This window comes from Heptranchias perlo, unplaced genomic scaffold, assembly GCF_035084215.1.
Source record: "Heptranchias perlo isolate sHepPer1 unplaced genomic scaffold, sHepPer1.hap1 HAP1_SCAFFOLD_466, whole genome shotgun sequence".
NCBI lineage: Eukaryota > Metazoa > Chordata > Chondrichthyes > Hexanchiformes > Hexanchidae > Heptranchias > Heptranchias perlo.
The window spans coordinates 157,887-177,028 of record NW_027139480.1 but is presented as its reverse complement, the minus strand read 5'-3'; the positions used below and the strand labels follow the sequence as shown (position 1 = coordinate 177,028).

Sequence of the window (19,142 nt, the reverse complement as noted above, 5' to 3'; positions counted from 1 at the left end):
GCAGCTGAGTTTTGGATGAGCTAAAGTTAATGAAGGGTGGATGATGGAGGTTGGCAGAAGAGCATTGGAATAGTCCAGTCTCGAAGTAACGAAGGCACGGATAAGGGTTTCAGCAATAGATGAGAAGAGGCAGGAGCGGAGACGGGCGAATTACAGAGATGGAAGTCAGCGGACTTGGTGATGGAGAGAATATGTGGTCGGAATCTCAGCTCAGGGTCAAATTGGACGTCAAAGATTGTGAATGGTCTCTTTCAGCATCAGGGAGAGTGATGGAGTCGGTGGGTTCGGCCTGTTTCGGGAGGACATGACGTGGACTGGCAGTGATAAACCCCATGGTACAATAACCAGACACAGCACTGACCTGTGGGGCATCTGCCGGTGGAACACGGATCCATGCGGGAGGCAGAACATTCTGAGGTGATCAGAGAGAGTTTTACAATAACAGGGCGGAGCAAAATAAAACACTGTCACGGTGTTTAATGCTTAGGAATGTGAGGCATGAGGAATATCAACCACCTCAGCCTAAACTGTTCAAACGTTGGAAACAGCACGGGTTAGATACAGAGTACAGCCCCTCTACACTGTCCCATCAAACACTCCCCTGGCAGGTCCAGCACAGGTTAGATACAGAGTAAAACCCCCACTACATTGTCCCATCAAACACTCCCAGGCCAGGTCCAGCACGAGTTAGATACAGAGTAAAACTCCCTCTAAACTGTCCCATCAAACACTCCCAGGGCAGGTACAGCACGGGTTAGATACAGAGTGAAAACCCCTCCAGAGTGTCCCGTCAACTACTTCCAGGATAGGTGCAGCACCGGTTCGATACAGATTAACTCCCCCCAGACACTGTCCCATCAAAAACTCACAAGACAGGTACAGAACGGATTAGATAAGGGGTGAAAACCCCTCCAGAGTGTCCCGTCAAATACTCCCAGGGCAGGTAGAGCACAAGTTAGACAGAGAGTTACGCTCCATCTACACTATCCCTTCAAACACTCTCAGGGCATGAATAACAGAGTTTGGATACAGAGTAAAGCTCCCTCTACACTCTCCCATACTCTGTGTGTGTGTGTGAGCCGCACACTGGGTGAGATCTACCAACAGAGACTGGGATGAAGCCTGGGCCTTCCCCACATATCATTGTCTTCCCCCATTTTCGGTGATTCCAACGCCCTGTGATGATGTGATCCTGATTGTTTCTCTCTCTCTCTCGATCTCTCTCTCTCTACTCTCTCTCTCCCTGACCAGTCTCTGTCACTCGCTCTGTCCCTGTCTCTCACACTCTCCGTCCGTCTCTGCCCTGTTTCACTCTCTGTCTGTTTCTCACCCTCTCTCTGTCCCTCTGTCGGTCTCTCTCACTCTCCTGTGGTCGTTCTCTGCCTTCCCCATTGTCTCTTTTATCTTCTTGTGTTCTCCTGATCTTCCTCTTGTCTCTGTCTCATCCTCTCTTCCCCTCTATCCCTCTACCCACTCTGTCTTCTTCTATTCTCTCTTTTTCTCTCTTTCTCACCCCACTCTCCTCTCTCTATCTCTGTCTCTCGTACACTCTCTGTCTGTACTGTCTCTGTCTCCTTCTACTCTCTCTCTCTCGATCTCTCTTCCACACCTTACTCTCCTGTATCTCCCACTCTCTCTGTCTGTACCCTCTCTGTCTCCTTCTACTCTGTCTTTCTCACGCAATCTACTCTCTCTCTCTCTCTCTCTCTCTCCCGCGCCTCTGTGAGATAAAATTAATTTGCAATATATCTCGATGGGAAATGAAGAAACATTTTTTTCAGCGTGATTTGATATGATATGGAATGCAATACCTAAAAGAGCGGTGGAACCACATTCCATAGGCACTTTCAAAAGGCAATTGAACATGTCATTGAAGAGGAATAATTTGCAGGGTGATGGGGAAATCGCTGGGTTGTAGGACGAAATTGGGCAGTTCTTTCAAAAAGCTGGCATAGGCATGACGGGCCGAATGTAGGCTAAGATTCCAGAACTACGTGGACTGCACAGCTCAGAAACAGGCCACACAGCCCAATAGGTCCATGCCGGTGCTGAAGCTCTCAACGACCCCACGCCTCTCCTTCTCCATCTAACCCCATCAACATGTCCATCTGTTCCTCTGCCATCTCATTGAAAAATCGAAAATAGAACATAAGATTCTGAGGGGACTTGACAGGATAGATCCGGAGAGATTGTTTCCCTTGACTGTCGAGTCGAGGACAAGGGGAAATAGTCTTCAGATAAGGGGTCGGCCATGTAAGACTGAGATGAGGAGGAATTTATTCACTCAGAGGGATGTGAATCATTGGAATTCTCGACCCAGAGGACAGAGGATTCTGAGTCATTGAATATATTCAAGGCTGGAATTGATAGAATTTTGGGCTCTAGGGGATTCAAGGGATTTGGGGATCGGGCGGGAAATTGGAGTTGAGGTAGAAGATCAAGCATGATCTGATTGAATGGTGGAGCAGGATCGAGGCGCTGGATGGCGTACACCTGCTCCCACTTTATATGTTCTTATGTTCTTTCTCTCTCATCTGTTTATCCAGATTCCCCTTAAATGCATCTTTGCGATCCTTCTCAACTGCACTTCGTGGGAGCGAGTTTTCCATTCTCACCAGTCACTGGGTTAAGAAGTTTTTACTGAATTCATTATTCGATTCAATTCGATTTATTAGTGACTAACTTATAATAATGGACCTTGGTTCTGGTCTCCCCTTCAAGTGGAAACATCTTCTCCAGGTCTAAACTATCAAACAGATCATTAATCTTAAAAAACTCTATCACGTAAGTCCTCAGTCTTCTCTTTTCCAGAGAAAAGAGCCCCAGCTTTTTCTCTCTTTCCTGAAATGTGTAACCTCTCAGTTCTATGATATTGTTTCAGAAAAATGTCAGGGATGCATTCTTGAAATGTATTGCCTTTGTGTCTCAGTCTATGTGAAAATTGAAATCTCCAATCATAACTGCTTTGCCTCAGCTACATGCTCCTCCGATCTCCCTATTTCTGTGTCGGGTCAATACTTCCTGTTTGAAGAACTTTTTCATTAAGTGAAAGCTTTTCATGCCCCAGTTCGTTTCAGTTGGTTGTGATCTCCATTGTGATCGAGCCGTCTCTGGGTTCAGCTCTGAACAGCAAATTGATTCTCTGATCCGGGACTGACAGCACACCCATTTCAAACCGGCACAGAATGATCCGGGACTGATAGCACAACCCTTTAAAAACGACACAGAATGATCCGGGACAGACAGTACACCCCTTTTAAACAGACACTTAATGATCTGGGACTGATAGCACAACCCTTTAAAAACGACACAGAATGATCCGGGACTGACAGTGCACGCCTTTCAAACAGACACATAATGATCAGGGACTGACAGCACACCCCTTTTGAACAGACACGTAATTAGTGAACATTTCAGATTCGGGGAAGTTTAGAACGGATTAAATGTGGACATTTGACTTTGTATTTGACAAATTTGACACAGCTTTTGTTGAGACGTGACTATATCGGTCAATGAATTTTAACACATGCGGCATATATGGGTTTTCAGAAGTTATTTGATAACGTGGCTCACAGGAGGCTTCAGCCGTTTGGTGTCAGAGGCATTGTCGCCGCCTGGATGGAAGGTCGATAATGTGTTTAGTTTTCTCCATTGTTGTTCACAGACCGAACACCGCGATCACTGAGTTCTTGACAAAGTCTGACGGTTACCAACTGATCAAGTCAGTCAACGAAATTCAACCGGGACAGACTGGAACAGGAAGTTGAAGAATGGGTGGACGGAGTCAGCTTGTTGTCAACATACGAGAGGCATTTCAGTGGACAAGAACATCGGGTAAGTGGGAGGGGAACAGGATGAGTTTGGATTATTTAAACATCACAAAACTAACAGGATATCAGATCTTAGGATCATAGAAGTTAACAGAAGAGAAGCAGACCAAACTGGAAAGAAATGGTTCAAACTGCAATTATTGTGAATCTGAAACAATGAAAGGAAGAGGTGAAAATACCCAGCGGATCGGTCAGTGTCTGGACAAAGGACAGGGTAACGGTTCAGGTCTAACTCTAGTGTGGACTGAAAAAAAGTGAAACAGTTTTAGTGGAACTGGGAAAAGGACAGAACGGAGGCGACAAACAGGAGTTAGAGGGAATTTCATGATTTGACTGACCTGGAATCTACTTCAGGATATTAAGAAATTGAGAGATGACAAAAATATCTGCGGAGTAAATGAGAGACATTTCAAGAACAAAAATTTTAAAATGTTCAAAATGTGTAAGACCCGAACAGGGAAACTAATCAAACAAACTGTGGAGAGCGCGAAACCGAGGCCGTGCAGGGTTTTGTTCTCCCCCATGAATCACTGGGGGTGAATTCAACCTTCAGCGGACTCACAATCCGGGCAGTGGAACTTGCGGTGGAGCGTCACTCCCCGGGAGAGCACTTTGGGAAATTGCAGGCAATCAGCCCATAATATTCTGTCAATTATTTTCAATTGAATCGAAGTGAAAATGTGGCAGGGTGTGTAATGGACGGCCGATCTGACACCACCTGCTGAAGGTGGAAATCTGGACAACCGAGTCATCGAATCATAGATAATCGGAGCAGGAGAAGGCCTGCTCCACCATTCTTGTGAAGTTCTGACAACCCGCTTTTATGTTCCTTGCAAGTTCACACTCATACTCTATTTTTCCCTCTTAATTAATCTCTTGGCTCGTTTTTGCTCAATTCTGAACAGCTCCCAATCCTCAGGCTTGCTACATTTTCTGGCAAATTTATATGACTCCTCTTTGGGTCTCATCCTATCCATAATTTATTTTGTTTGCCGTGTTTGGACCTCGTTTCCTTTTGTCTTTTTTGTGCCAGATTGGAATGTATAACTGTTGCAATTCATGCATTCGTTCTTTAAATGTCAGCCATTGCCTATCCACCGTCATACATTTTAATGAAGGTTCCCAATCTATCATAGCCAACTCACTCCTCATAACTTCTAAGATTCCTTTGTTTAGATTTAGTACCCTAGTTTCGGATTGCACGACTTCACTTTGTATCTGAATGAATAATTTTATCATGTTGCGGTCACTCTTCCCGAAAGCACCCAGCACAACAAGGTTATTAATTAACCACTTCTCAATGCACAACACCCAATCTTGGATAGCCTGTCCCAAATTAGCTCCTCAACATACTGGTCTAAAATATCATCTCGTACACACTCTATAATTTAATGCTCCAAAGTAATGTTGCTAATTTGGTTTGGCCAGTATATATGTGAATTAAAGTCACCCATGATGAAGTGGGAATTGAAGGATATGGCGGAAATACGTCAATAGGGGGTTGAGGGACAAGAGATGTAGTTGTGGATTGAGGGATTTTTGTGAATGCGTGTCGGTGGGATTCAGTGATATGGGGAGTAGGTGTGTCGGTGCGGATTGAGGGATATGGGTAGAATGTTTGTATTTGCGGTTGACGAATATGGTGAGAGGATGGTAAAGTGGTAATTAATGGATATTGTGAGAAGGTGGTTGGGTGTGTTTCAATGATCTGCTGAGATGGTGCGTTTGTGGGATACGGAAGGAAGATGGTTAGGTGGGGATTGAGGACTATGCTGAGAAGTTGGTTTGGTGGGATTGAGGGATATGGGGTTAAGGTGCATGGATGTTGATTGAGGGATCTCGGAATGTGGTTAGTTGGGATTGACTGACATGTTGAGAAGTTGGGTAGATGGGATTGAGGGATATGTTGGGATGGTGTGTTGGTGGGGATTGAGTGATGTTGTGAGAATGTGGGCAGTTGGGGTTGAGTGTTACGGGGAGTGTTGTGTAGCTGTGATTTGAGTGTTATTGGGAGTTGGTTAGGTTGTACTGAGGGATATGGTGAGAATTTGGGTATCTGGGGTTTGAGGGATAGGGTGAGAAGGTGTGTAGGTGGGATTGAGGAATAAGGAGAGAATGTGGGTAGGTTGGGATTGGGGGATATGGGAGTAAGATAGGTCGGTGGGCAATGAGGGTTATGGGGGGAAGATTGGTAGTTGGGAATTGTGGGATTTTGTATGACGGTGGGTCGGTGTGGTTGAGTGATATTTGGAGAAGGTGTGTAGGTGGGGATTGAGAAATATGGGGAGAAATTGGTCGGTGTGGTGGACGGATATGGTGAGGAGATGGTTAAGTGTGATTGTGGGAAATATGAATAAAGGGGGTAGGTTATGATTGAGAGATATTGTGAGAAACAGGTTAGGTGGGTTAGAGTGATCTTGGGAGAAGGATGGTCGGAAGGAATGCGGGATATGGAGAGAAGTTGGGTCGCCGTGTGTCAGGTATTTGTGGAGAAGGTGATTAGGTGGAGTTTGAGGGAAATGTGGAGAATGTGGGTTGGTGGGTATTGATGGATATTGTGTGAATGTGTGTTGGTGGGGTTGAGTGATGTGGGCAGAAATTCGGTAGGTGGGGTTGATGGATATGGTGAGAAGGTGATACGTTTTGTTGAGGGATATTGTGAGAAGGTTTGGGTGGTTGTGTTGAGTGAAATGGGGAGAAGATCGGTCGGTGGGAGTCTCTCTCTCTTTCCCTGTCCCTCTCCCTAGACCCCTCACTCTCTCTCTGTGTCTCTCCCTCCTCGCTCTTTGCTCGTATTCTCACTCTGCTCGCTTTCTCACCCCTTCCTCTCTCCCTCTCTCTCTCTCGGCCTCTCTCTCTCTCTGTATGTCGCACTCTCCTCGCTCCGTAATCGCTCTCACCCTCTCACCCACTCCATGCCTCTCCCCATTCCTCTCTCTCTCTCTCTCACCCTCTCACCCACTCCATGTCTCTCCCCATTCCTCTCTCTCTCTCTCACCCTCTCACCCACTCCATGTCTCTCCCCATTCCTCTCTCTCTCTCTCTCACCCTCTCACCCACTCCATGTCTCTCCCCATTCATCTCTCTCTCTCTCACCCTCTCACCCACTCCATGTCTCTCCCCATTCATCTCTCTCTCTCACCCTCTCACCCACTCCATGTCTCTCCCCATTCCTCTCTCTCTCTCTCTCACCCTCTCACCCACTCCATGTCTCTCCACATTCCTCTCTCTCTCTCTCTCACCCTCTCACCCACTCCATGTCTCTCCCCATTCCTCTCTCTCTCTCTCTCACCCTCTCACCCACTCCATGTCTCTCCACATTCCTCTCTCTCTCTCTCTCACCCTCTCACCCTCTCACCCATTCCATGTCTCTCCCCATTCCTCTCTCTCTCTCTCTCACCCTCTCACCCACTCCATGTCTCTCCCCATTCATCTCTCTCTCTCTCTCACCCTCTCACCCACTCCATGTCTCTCCACATTCCTCCCTCTCTCTCTCTCACCCTCTCACCCACTCCATGTCTCTCCCCATTCCTCTCTCTCTCTCTCACCCTCTCACCCACTCCATGTCTCTCCCCATTCCTCTCTCTCTCTCTCTCACCCTCTCACCCACTCCATGTCTCTCCCCATTCCTCTCTCTCTCTCTCTCACCCTCTCACCCACTCCATGTCTCTCCCCATTCATCTCTCTCTCTCTCTCACCCTCTCACCCACTCCATGTCTCTCCCCATTCCTCTCTCTCTCTCTCTCACCCTCTCACCCACTCCATGTCTCTCCCCATTCCTCTCTCTCTCTCTCTCACCCTCTCACCCACTCCATGTCTCTCCACATTTCTATCTCTCTCTCTCTCTCTCTCTCTCTCTCTCTCTCTCTCACTCTCTCAGTCTCTGACTCTTCCCCATCTCTCACTATTTCTCTTCCGTTTCTCTGTCTCCACTTTTTCTTTCTCTTTCTGTCTGTTTCTGTCTGTTTCTCCATCTGTCTGTCTCTTTCTTTCTCCCTCGCCCCCACTATCTCTCTGTCCGTATTATTCAGATTCTCACAGTCTGTCTGCCTGTCTCTCTGTCACTCCGCCGCCTCCTCATTGTCTCTCTCGGTGTCTCTATGCCTCTGCACTGTGTCATCCTCTTTCGTTCTTCACTCTCTCCCCTCACTCTCTGCCTCTACTCTCCATCTCTCTCCCTCTCCACCTCTCGTCTCCACCTCTCTCAGTCACTAACTCTCTCCCTTTCTATATATCTCACCTTCAATTTCAAGCTTCCCATTTACTCGTTCTCTTTGTCTCTGCCAAGACACTCTGTGCCACTACACTCTGTGCACTACAGTCTGTGCCACCACACTCTCTGCCACTGCACCCTCTATCCCGTCCACATCCCTCTGACTCTTTCCCTCAGGTTCTCTCTTTCCCAGTCACTCACCCTTCACTTTCTTTCTCTCTCTCTTTCTTTCCCCGTCTCTCTACAAGCACCGTCCTCTCTCTGTCGCTACTCTCTCTCTCTCTCTCTGTCTCCCTCCATCGACACTCACTGATCAATCTCCGTCTCTCCCTCTCTTTCTTCCTCCCTCCGCCCACTCTCTCTGTCTGTTTCTCCCTCTGTTTGTATCTTTCATTCTTTCTCCCCCACCATCTCTCTGTCTCTATAATTCTGTCTCTCTCTCTATGTCTCTCTCTCTCTCTGCTGATTCTCTGCCTTTCTATCACTATCTCTCTGTCTCCCTCTCCATCGCTCTCCCCCCGCCATTCGTCTCTCTCTCTCTCTCCATCTCCCTCTGCGTCTCTCTCTCTCTTTCCCTCAGCTCTCTCTCCCTCTGTCCTCGTCTCTCCCTCTATCCTCGTCGCTACCTCTCTGTCTGTCTCTCTTTCGGGCTCTCCTATTTCTCTCTATCTCTTGCTCTCTCCTCTCTCTTTCTATCTCTCTTTGTAACCTGTCTGTATCTCTCGTTCACTCTCCCGAACTATCTGTCGATATCTTCATTTTTCTCTCTCCCTCCCTCTCCCCATTTATCAACCGTTTTGCTTATGTCTCTCTTTCTCTTGCCCCTTTCTCTGTCTCTCTTTGCTCTGTCACTGCTGGTCAGCAGCGCCGACTGTTGACGATTGGGGTGGTTGATGACATTGACCAGGAACGTCGGAACAGGATTCGGTCATTTGATCCCTCGAGCCTGTTACGCCATTCAATGGCATCATGGCGAATGTCTGACTGAACTTCATTCACCCGCCTGAAACCCAATATTAACAGAGTTAACAAAAATCTAACATCCTCAGATTTAAAATTAACAATTGAGCGAACATCAACTTCCGTTTGCAGAAGAGAGATCCAAACATCTCCCACCCTTTGCGTGTAGAAGTGTTTCATAACTTCACTCCTGAAAGTTCTGGCTCTAATTTTCAGGCTGACACCACTATTGCTGGACTCCCCAACCAGCGGACATAGTTTCTCTCTGTCGACCCTATCAGTTCCCCTTAATGTCTTGAAAACTTCGAACAAATCACCCCTTAATCTTCTAAATTCCAGAGAATGCAAACCTAGTTTGTGTAATCTCACTTCATTGTCTCACCCTTGAAGTCCAGGTATCATTATACTAAATACAATGTCCAAACTGAGTTTTAACAGCTCGGTAAGTTTTAATGACTGCGAAACAAGTGAAGATTAACTTTTAAAAACGAGGACTCTCATGTTACTCTTTATTTTATTAGTTTTTGGTTATTGAAGAACAATTAAAACTCCAAAATAATTGTTTAAACTTTTCCCTTCTGTCTCTTTAATTTAATTCGATTATTTCTTTGGTTTTTGATTTTATTTAAATTTACAATGCCACACAGAATGCTAACTTCAAAGGAATGAGGTCTGCTTGATTGTTTCAGCAATGCAGCCTGATTCTGTGGGCGGGACTACTCGTCCTTACCGATTTTTGTGGTCGTGTCTTCTCCTCACACACCTTTCCAGCTGCGCAGCAAATCACGCTGCTCAGAGGCTGGGTTGATCGTGCACAATTTTTGTGAAGTTCGAATTCCAGCAATTGATCGCCACAGAGCCTACAGTCAGTAGTTTTGTTAATTTAATTCGCAGCAGCTGCAGTGAGCGTTGCCTCGCCGCTCGTAGCGATTTCTGTCCCAATGTCTCCTGCCAATTTCCAATCCAGGTCAATCATTTCCCCTCACTTCCACCAGCTTCAACTTTAGCGAACAGTCTCTTCTGAGGGACTTTATCGAATGCCATTGAAACAAACTCGAGAGGCATTCCCCTGTCCACTACTGCAGTGACCTCTTCAAAACAAAATCCATGCTGGCTCTTTCGATCAGCTGAAAATGTTCAAGGTGTTCAGTCACTATCCTTAATTAGAGACTCGAGTAATTTCTCGAAACAGATGTTTGGAGAACTGGTCCATAATTCCCTGGTTTTCTTCTGTCACCTTTCTTAAATAGTGGAGTGACATGTGCAGTTTTCCAATTTAGATAAACGTTCATGCACCTTTAGGCTATTAACTAATCTGCCCCATTACTCATTGATAATTCCAGTATGGCCTGCCCCCTTGTTGGTCCTCGGATATATTGTTGCAGAAATCTTTCCTGAACTTACTCCAGAAATTCGTTACCTTTCTGACATGAGCTCGTCTGTTTATCCCTATCTGCATGAAAGTAAAAATCTATCCCCTTGACAAACACACTGCTTGTCTAATCTCCGCATTTATACATTCTGCCGCTTCACAGCTGCGACAGGTGGGTCCATACACAACTCCCACTTTGGTCTTAATTCCTTTTCTATTTCCTAATTCATCCAATAAAGATCCACTGCCTGCTTCCCTCTCGTTACATCCTCTCTTCTCACTGAAGTAAATTCATACTTAATCACTCAGGATACTCCTCCCCCTCCACCAGTTCTCCTATCCTTCCGACAGTTCCCATTCCTGACTGTTGTGCAGCCATGCCTCAGTAATGGCTACCATTTCGTACCCTGCAGGTTGAATTTGTGCCCGCATTTCATTCAATTTGTTGCTAATACTCCATGCGTTTCTATAATGAACGCTTATTTGGGCCACACACCCTACCCATATTGTATTATTGTATTTCTCACAATTTCCTTGTTTCTCCCTCCCGATTTAATTACTTTACATCTTTCAATTTTTCCTTTACCTGCAGTGCCTAAACCATAATTTCTGACGATAGTCTCTTCCCTTTTGTTCTAGAATTGTTATTTATATTACATTCCAACTGAGCCCTACCCCCCATTTACTCGTTTAAAGCCCGATTTAACCTGAGCGCTGGGATCCTGGCCCCCGCCCGGGTCAGGTGGTGCCGCTCCCAACGGTACAGTTCCATCCTGTCCTCGGGCAGGTGAATGTGTCCCACGAAATGGAACCACTCCTTCATCCATGTGTTCTCCTCCCAAATCTGCTTATCCCTCCGACTCTTTGCACGTGGCTCAGGTAATAATCCAGAGATTATAACCCTTGAGTGCATTTTTTAAAAAAAATTGCTCGTGATATTCTCAGTGTCTGAACTGTGATCTCCTCTCTCATGGCTGGACTGTGATCCACTCTCTCAGTGTCTGGACTTAAATCTCTCTCAGTGTCTGGACTGTAATACCCTCGCAGTATTTGGACTGTGATCGCCTCTCTCAGTGTCTGGACTGTGATCGCATCTCTCAGTGTCTGGACTGTGATCACCTCTCACTGTCTGGACTCTGATCTCCTCTCTCAGTGTCTGGAATGTGATGCCCTCTCACTGTCTGGACTGTGATCTCCTCTCTCCCTGTCTGGTCTGATCTGCTTTCTCAGTGTCCGGGCTGTGATCTCCTCTCTCAGTGTCTAGACTCTGATCTCCTCTCTCAGTGTCTGGGCTGTGATCACCACTCTCAGTGTCTGGACTGTGATCACCACTCTCAGTGTCTGGACTGTGATATCCTCTCTCAGTGTCTGGACTGTGATCTCCTTTCTCAGTGTCTGGACTGTGATCACCTCTCTCAGTGTCTGGACTGTGATCTCCTCTCTCAGTGTCTGGACTGTGATCACCTCTCTCAGTGTCTGGGCTGTGATCTCCTCTCTCAGTGTCTGGACTGTGATCTCCTCTCTCAGTGTCTGGACTGTGATCTCCACTCTCAGTGTCTGGACTGTGATCACCACTCTCAGTGTCTGGACTGTGATCTCCTCTCTCAATATCTGGACTGATCTCCTCTCTCAGAGTCTGGACTGTGTTTTGATCTCTCATTGAATGGACAACGATCTACTCTCTCCGTGTCTGCACGATGGTGGGCCCTGGGAATGATGCCCCCCCTCCCCCACCATGATACAATTGCCACACAGCACTGACCTGTGAAGGAACTGCTCGAGTAACAGAATACCAGTGAGAGACAGAACCTTCCGGTGTGAACAGAAAGATTTTTGTAATAACAGGGCTCACCAACAGAGACACTGTCACGGAATTAATGCTTTCTAATATGAGGCATGGGAAATACCAACCAACTTATTTTAAAGTGTTCCCAGGACAGGTATAAAATGGGTCAGATATAGAGTAAAGCACCATCTACAATGTCACATCAATCACTCCGAGGGGAGGTGAAGTTGCGGTTCGTAACAGATTAAAGCTCCCTCTGCACTCTTCCATCAAACCGTCCCAGGGCAGGTCCAACAACGGTAAGAAACAGAGTAAAGCTCCCTTTACACTGTCCCATCAAACACTCCAGGGGCAGTTACAACACAGGTTAGATACAGAGTAAAAGTCCCTCTGCACTCTCCCATGCTCTGTGTGTGGGTCTCAATCCCACACCGGGTGATATCATCGAACGGACACCGGGATGGAGCCTGGGACTTTCCCAGAGATCAATGCGTTCCCCCATTCTCGGTCATTCTCCCTTCCTTCTCTGTCTGCTCCACTCTCTCAGTCCGATTGATGTTAAGATACAAATTGCTGTTTTTGTCGAAATTCTTCCTGGAACAAATCCATTGAAGCAGCAACAAGTGGCTATTGTTCAGCTGCCAACAGCTCACAGGCATTTCCAAAACATCTTCTTCTGTCTCTATTTACTTATCCCTCCTCTCTTTCTCCATATACTGTTCCTCAAACTCCATCTCTTTCTCTGTCTGTCTCTGCCTGTCTCTCTCGTGTTCTCTCTCCCTCCCTCTACTCTCTCTTTCTCCCTTTACTCTCTCTCTTTCTCTTACACCCTGCATACACTGTAGAGCACTGAAACAAGCCATTCGTCCCAAAGAGTCCATGCCGTTGCTTATGCTGCAGATGATCCTCCTTTCATCCTTCTTCATCGAACCCAATCAACATATCCTTCTATTCCCTTTTCCCCCGTGTGTTTATCTCGCTTAATCTTAGCAGCATCTTTGCTCGTCGCCTCAACTCACTTGTGGTAGCGAGTTGCTCACTCTCACCACTCCCTGGGTAAAGGAGTTTCTCCTGAATTAATATTGGATTTATCAGTGACCAGCTTCGATTTGTAACCCCTTGTTCTGCTCTCACTCGCCGGTGAAATAATTTTCTCTCCGACGACCCAATCTAACCTGTCATTAAACTTAAAGATTTCTATCAGGTCACTCCTCAGTCTTTTCTTTTCAAGCTTGTTCTCCGTTTCGTGACAGTTATATCCTCCCCGTTCGATGATATTGTTTCAGTAAACTGTCCGAAATGCACTATGTCGCAGACAATGGGAAAATTGAAATATCCGTTCATAACTGCTTTGCCTTAGCGACAGGCTCCTCTGATCTCAGTATTTCTATGGGGGCTCAATTCTTCCTGTTTGAAGTATTTGTTTCATTAATTGAAAGCTTTTCATGCTCCAGTTCCGCTCAGTCGGTTGTGATCTCCAGTATGATCGAGCCGTCGAAGCTTTCAGGCTCTGAACAGTAACTTGAGTCTGTGATCCAGCACTGACAGCACACCCCTTTAAAACGGACACAGTATGATCCTGGACTGACAGCACACCCCTCATAAACAGTCACATAATGATGCGGGAATGACAGCACATCCCTTTAAAACAGACGCAGAATGATCCGGGAGTGACAGCACACCCCTTTTAAACAGACACAGGATGATCCTGGACTGACAGCTCACCCCTTTTAAACAGACACAGAATGATACGGGACTGACAGCACCAACATGAAAATGCTTCTGCGATGCTCTGTACTGAGTGAATTTCCTTCCAAACTTTGCATTTATAATTCGCTCGCAGTCTAAAATAAAGAGTGGAAACTGCGCTCTTCATAAAAAGAACGTTCATGGTCCTTACAGGGATCAAACCTGCGCCCATTGTGGCATTAATATCACGCTCTCACCACCTGAGCTCATCGTCACTCTCTCTGTTTGTCTTCGCCTGTTTTTTTTTCTCTCTCTGATTTATTTTTTCTCTCTCTGGCCCTGTCTCGGTCTCTCTCCTTATCCCCCTTATCTTTCTCTGTCTTCCCCTCTGTCTCTGCTTCTCTTCTTGTGCTCACCTTCCCTCTCTCTTACCCCGTCTCATCCCCTCTCACTCTCTCTCTCTTTCTCACCTGATTCTCCGGATGTTTCTCTCTCTCTCCTGCTCTCTCTCTGACTATACTCGTTCTGTCTCTCTATACACTCTCCCTCTTTCTTCAGCTCTATATTCTTTCTTCAGCTCTCCTCTCTGTGATAACAAAATAATTGGCCAAAGATCTCGGGTGAATTTGAAAACATTTTTTCACTGAGGTTTATCATGATTTGGAATGCATTTCCTGAAAGAGCGGTGGAACCACATTCCACAGGCTCTTTTTGAAGGCAAGTGGGCATATCATTGAAGAGGACTAGTTTGCAGGGTTATGGGGCAAAATCTGGTGTGTTGGACTAAATTGGGGAGTTCTTTCAAAGAACGAGCACAGGCATGACGGGCCCAATATATGCTAAGTTTCCAGAAAAACTTAGACTGTACAGCTGAGAAACAGGCCATTCGGCACGATAGATACATGCCGGGGTTTATGTTCCACACGAGCCTCCCACCACCCTTCTTCATCTCACCCCATCAACATATCCTATTCCTTTCTCATCTCATTGAAACATATCGTATTCTGAGGGGACTTGACAGGATAGATGGTGTCTCCACTGACTGGCGAATCTAGAACATTGGGGAATATTCATTCCCCATTCCCCAGATAAGGGGTCGGCCATTGAAGACTGAGATGAGCGCACTCGGTTTAACATCTCATCCAAATGACGAAAGGTCAAAGAGTACAGCCCTCCCTCAGTACTGACCTTCCAACACTGCAGCGCTCTCTCAGTACTGACCTTCCGACAGTGCAACACTCCCTCATTACTGACCTTCCGACAGTGCAGCACTCCCTCAGTACTGACCCTCCGACAGTGCAGCACTCCCACTTTACTGACCCTCCGAAAGTGCAACACTCCCTCATTACTGATTCTCCGACCGTGCGGCGCTTCCTCAGTATTGCTCCTCAGACAGTGCAGCATTCCCTCAGTACTGACCCTCTGAGCGTGCGGCGCTCCCACAGTACTGGCACAGGAAATTGTCGACCTGGATTAAGATGCTTAAGTCTCTGGTGTGTGTGGGGCCCGAGCGCAGGGCCTTCTTACTATGAGGCCAGATGCTGCCCACTGAGCCTCGGCTCATAATGACTATGTCAGGTTATTGCTTGACGAGTCTGTTGGACAGATCTCCCAACTTTGGCACCAGTTCCCAGTCGTGAGTGAGAAGGACTTTGCAGGCTCGTCTGGGCTCGGTGCACCTGTCTGATACCGAGGCAATATTTCAGAGGGCAGTTACGTCAACCAGGTTAATGTAGGAGCTGATTCAGAGTTTGAGGGAAAGTTTGAGTATCAGGAACAAAATAACTCGTTTTACACCTTCAGAAACTGGAATACTCCTGGGAGTGATTCTGAGTCTCCAAACTCACCTTAATTAGGGGAGTACGTTCTGAACTCTTGAGAAGGTGGGTAGGTGGGACTGAGGGATAAGGGGACAAGGTTGGTAGGTGAGAGGGAGGAATATGGGCAGACGATGGATAGGTGAGATTAGGGAAATTGGGTAGAAAGTGGGTAGGTTGTAATTAGTGATATGGGGATAAGGTTGCTCGTTGGGGATTGAGGGATATGGTTGGAAGGTGGGATTGAGGGTTATTTTGAGACGGTGGGTAGGTCGGGTTTAGCGATTGGGAGATAAGGTTTGCAGTTGGCGATTAAGGGATATGAGGAGAAGGCAGGTAGGTGGTGTTTAGTGATGTGAGGAGAAGGTGGGCAGTTGTGGATTGAGGGATATCGTGAGAAGGTGAATTTTAAGTAGCGTCATAAAGGAGGAGAGTGAATCAGAGGAAGGAAATTCCAGAGCTTAGGGACCAGGCAGCTGAAGACACGGCTGCCAATGGTGCAGTGCAGGAAATCGGGGATGCACGGTGTACCAGAATGGGAGGAGCGCAGAGACCTCAGTGGGGGACGATGGGGTTGTAGTCTTGTTGGAGGTTACAGAGATAGGGGGGAGCGATGGCCGTGGAAGGTTTTGAACACAACGATGTGAATTTTCAAATCGAGGCGTTGCCGGACCGTGAGCCAATGCGAACACAGGGGGTGATGATTGAACCACAATTTGTGCGAATTAGGATACGGGCAGCTGAGTTTTGGATCAGCTGAAGTTAATAAAGGGTGGATGATGGAGGTTGGCAGAAGAGCATTGGAATAGTCCAGTCTCGAAGTAACTAAGGCACGGATAAGGGTTTCATCAATAGATGAGAAGAGGCAGGAGCGGAGACGGGCGAATTACAGAGATGGAAGTCAGCGGACTTGGTGATGGAGAGAATATGTGGTCGGAATCTCAGCTCAGGGTCAAATCGGACGTCAAGGATTGTGAATGGTCTGTTTCAGCATTAGGGAGAGGGATGGAGTCGGTGGGTTCGGCCTGTTTCGGGAGGACATGACGTGGACTGGCAGTGATAAACCCCATGGTACAATAACCAGACACAGCACTGACCTGTGGGGCATCTGCCGGTGGAACACGGATCCATGCGGGAGGCAGAAGATTCTGAGGTGATCATAGAGAGTTTTACAATAACAGGGCGGAGCAAAATAAAACACTGTCACGGTGTTTAATGCTTAGGAATGTGAGGCATGATGAATATCAACCACCTCAGTCTAAACTGTTCAAACGTTGGAAACAGCACGGGTTAGATACAGAGTACAGCCCCTCTACACTGTCCCATCAAACACTCCCCTGGCAGGTACAGCACAGGTTAGATACAGAGTAAAACCCCCACTACAATGTCCCATCAAACACTCCCAGGGCAGGTCCAGCACGAGTTAGATACAGAGTAAAACTCCCTCTACACTGTCCCATCAAACACTCCCAGGGCAGGTACAGCACGGGTTAGATACAGAGTGAAAACCCCACCAGAGTGTCCCGTCAACTACTTCCAGGATAGGTGCAGCACCGGTTAGATACAGATTAACTCCCCCTCGACACTGTCCCATCAAAAACTCACAAGACAGGTACAGAACGGATTAGATAAGGAGTGAAAACCCCTCCAGAGTGTCCCGTCAAATACTCCCAGGGCCGGTAGAGCACAAGTTCGACAGAGAGTTACGCTCCATCTACACTATCCCTTCAAACACTCTCAGGGCATGAATAATAGAGTTTGGATACAGAGTAAAGCTCCCTCTACACTCTCCCATTCTCTGTGTGTGGGTGTGAGCCGCACACTGGGTGAGATCTACCAACAGAGACTGGGATGAAGCCTGGGCCTTCCCCATGGATCATTGTCTTCCCCCATTTTCGGTGATTCCAACGGCCTGTGATGCTGTGATCCTGATTTTTGCTCTCTCTCTCTCGATCTCTCTCTCTCTACTCTCTCTCTCCCTGACCAGTCTCTGTCACTCGCTCTGTCCCTGTCTCTCACACTCTCCGTCCGTCTCTCCCCTGTTTCACTCTCTGTCTGTTTCTCACCCTCTCTCTGTCCCTCTGTCGGTCTCTCTCACTCTCCTGTGGTCGTTCTCTGCCTTTCCCATTGTCTCTTTTATCTTCTTGTGTTCTCCTGATCTTCCTCTTGTCTCTGTCTCATCCTCTCTTCCCCTCTATCCCTCTACCCTCTCTGTCTTCTTCTATTCTCTATTTTTCTCTCTTTCTCATCCCACTCTCCTCTCTCTATCTCTGTCTCTCGTACACTCTCTGTCTGTACTGTCTCTGTCTCCTTCTACTCTCTCTCTCTCGATCTCTCTTCCACACCTTACTCTCCTGTATCTCCCACTCTCTCTGTCTGTACCCTCTCTGTCTCCTTCTACTCTGTCTTTCTCACGCAATCCTCTCTCTCTCTCTCTCTCTCTCTCTCTCCCGCGCCTCTGTGAGATAAAATTAATTGGCAATATATCTCGATGGGAAATGAAGAAACATTTTTTCAGCGTGATTTGATATGATATGGAATGCAATACCTAAAAGAGCGGTGGAACCACATTCCATAGGCACTTTCAAAAGGCAATTGAACATGTCATTGAAGAGGAATAATTTGCAGGGTGATGGTGAAATCGCTGGGGTGTAGGACTAAATTGGGCACTTCTTTCAAAAAGTTAGCACAGGCATGACGGGCCGAATGTAGGCTAAGATTCCAGAATTGAGTGGACTGCACAGCTCAGAAACAGGCCATACAGCCCAATAGGTCCATGCCGGTGCTGAAGCTCTCAACGACACCAGGCCTATCCTTCTCCATCTAACCCCATCAATATGTCCATCTGTTCCTCTGCCGTCTCATTGAAAAATCGAAAATAGAACATAAGATTCTGAGGGGGCTTGACAGGATAGATCCGGAGAGATTGTTTCCCTTGGCTGTCGAGTCGAGAACAAGGGGAAATAGACTTCAGATTCGGGGTCGGCCATGTAAGACTGAGATGAGGAGGAATTTATTCACTCAGAGGGATGTGAATCATTGGAATTCTCTACCCAGAGGACAGAGGATTCTGAGTCATTGAATATATTCAAGGCTGGAATTGATAGATTTTTGGGCTCCAGGGGATTCAAGGGATTTGGGGATCGTGCGGGAAATTGGAGTTGAGGTTGAAGATCAAGCATGATCTGATTGAATGGTGGAGCAGGATCGAGGGGCTGGATGGCGTACACCTGCTCCCACTTTTTATGTTCTTATGTTCTTTCTCTCTCATCTGTTTATCCAGATTCCCCTTAAACGCATCTTTGCGATCCTTCTCAACTGCACTTCGCGGAAGCGAGTTTTACATTCTCACCAGTCACTGGGTTAAGAAGTTTTTACTGAATTCATTATTCGATTCAATTCGATTTATTAGTGATTAACTTATAATAATGGCCCTTGGTTCTGGTCTCCCCTTCAAGTGGAAACATCTTCTCCA

The 19,142-nt window shown here is 46.8% G+C and overlaps 1 long non-coding RNA gene across 3 annotated transcripts in view; it reads left to right on the top strand.

The window, feature by feature from the left end:
• The first annotated feature begins 266 nt into the window (after positions 1–266).
• LOC137313312 (uncharacterized) overlaps positions 267–19,142 on the top strand; it is a 77,187-nt gene continuing 58,311 nt past the window's right edge. For 2 of the 3 annotated variants that reach the window (XR_010961024.1, XR_010961026.1), the window contains exons 1-2: positions 267–417; positions 3,665–3,834. This is a non-coding gene — a long non-coding RNA (uncharacterized lncRNA). Of the gene's footprint in view, positions 418–2,704; positions 2,785–3,664; positions 3,835–19,142 lie in introns of those variants that run through there. The other variant, XR_010961025.1, reaches the window with a different exon arrangement.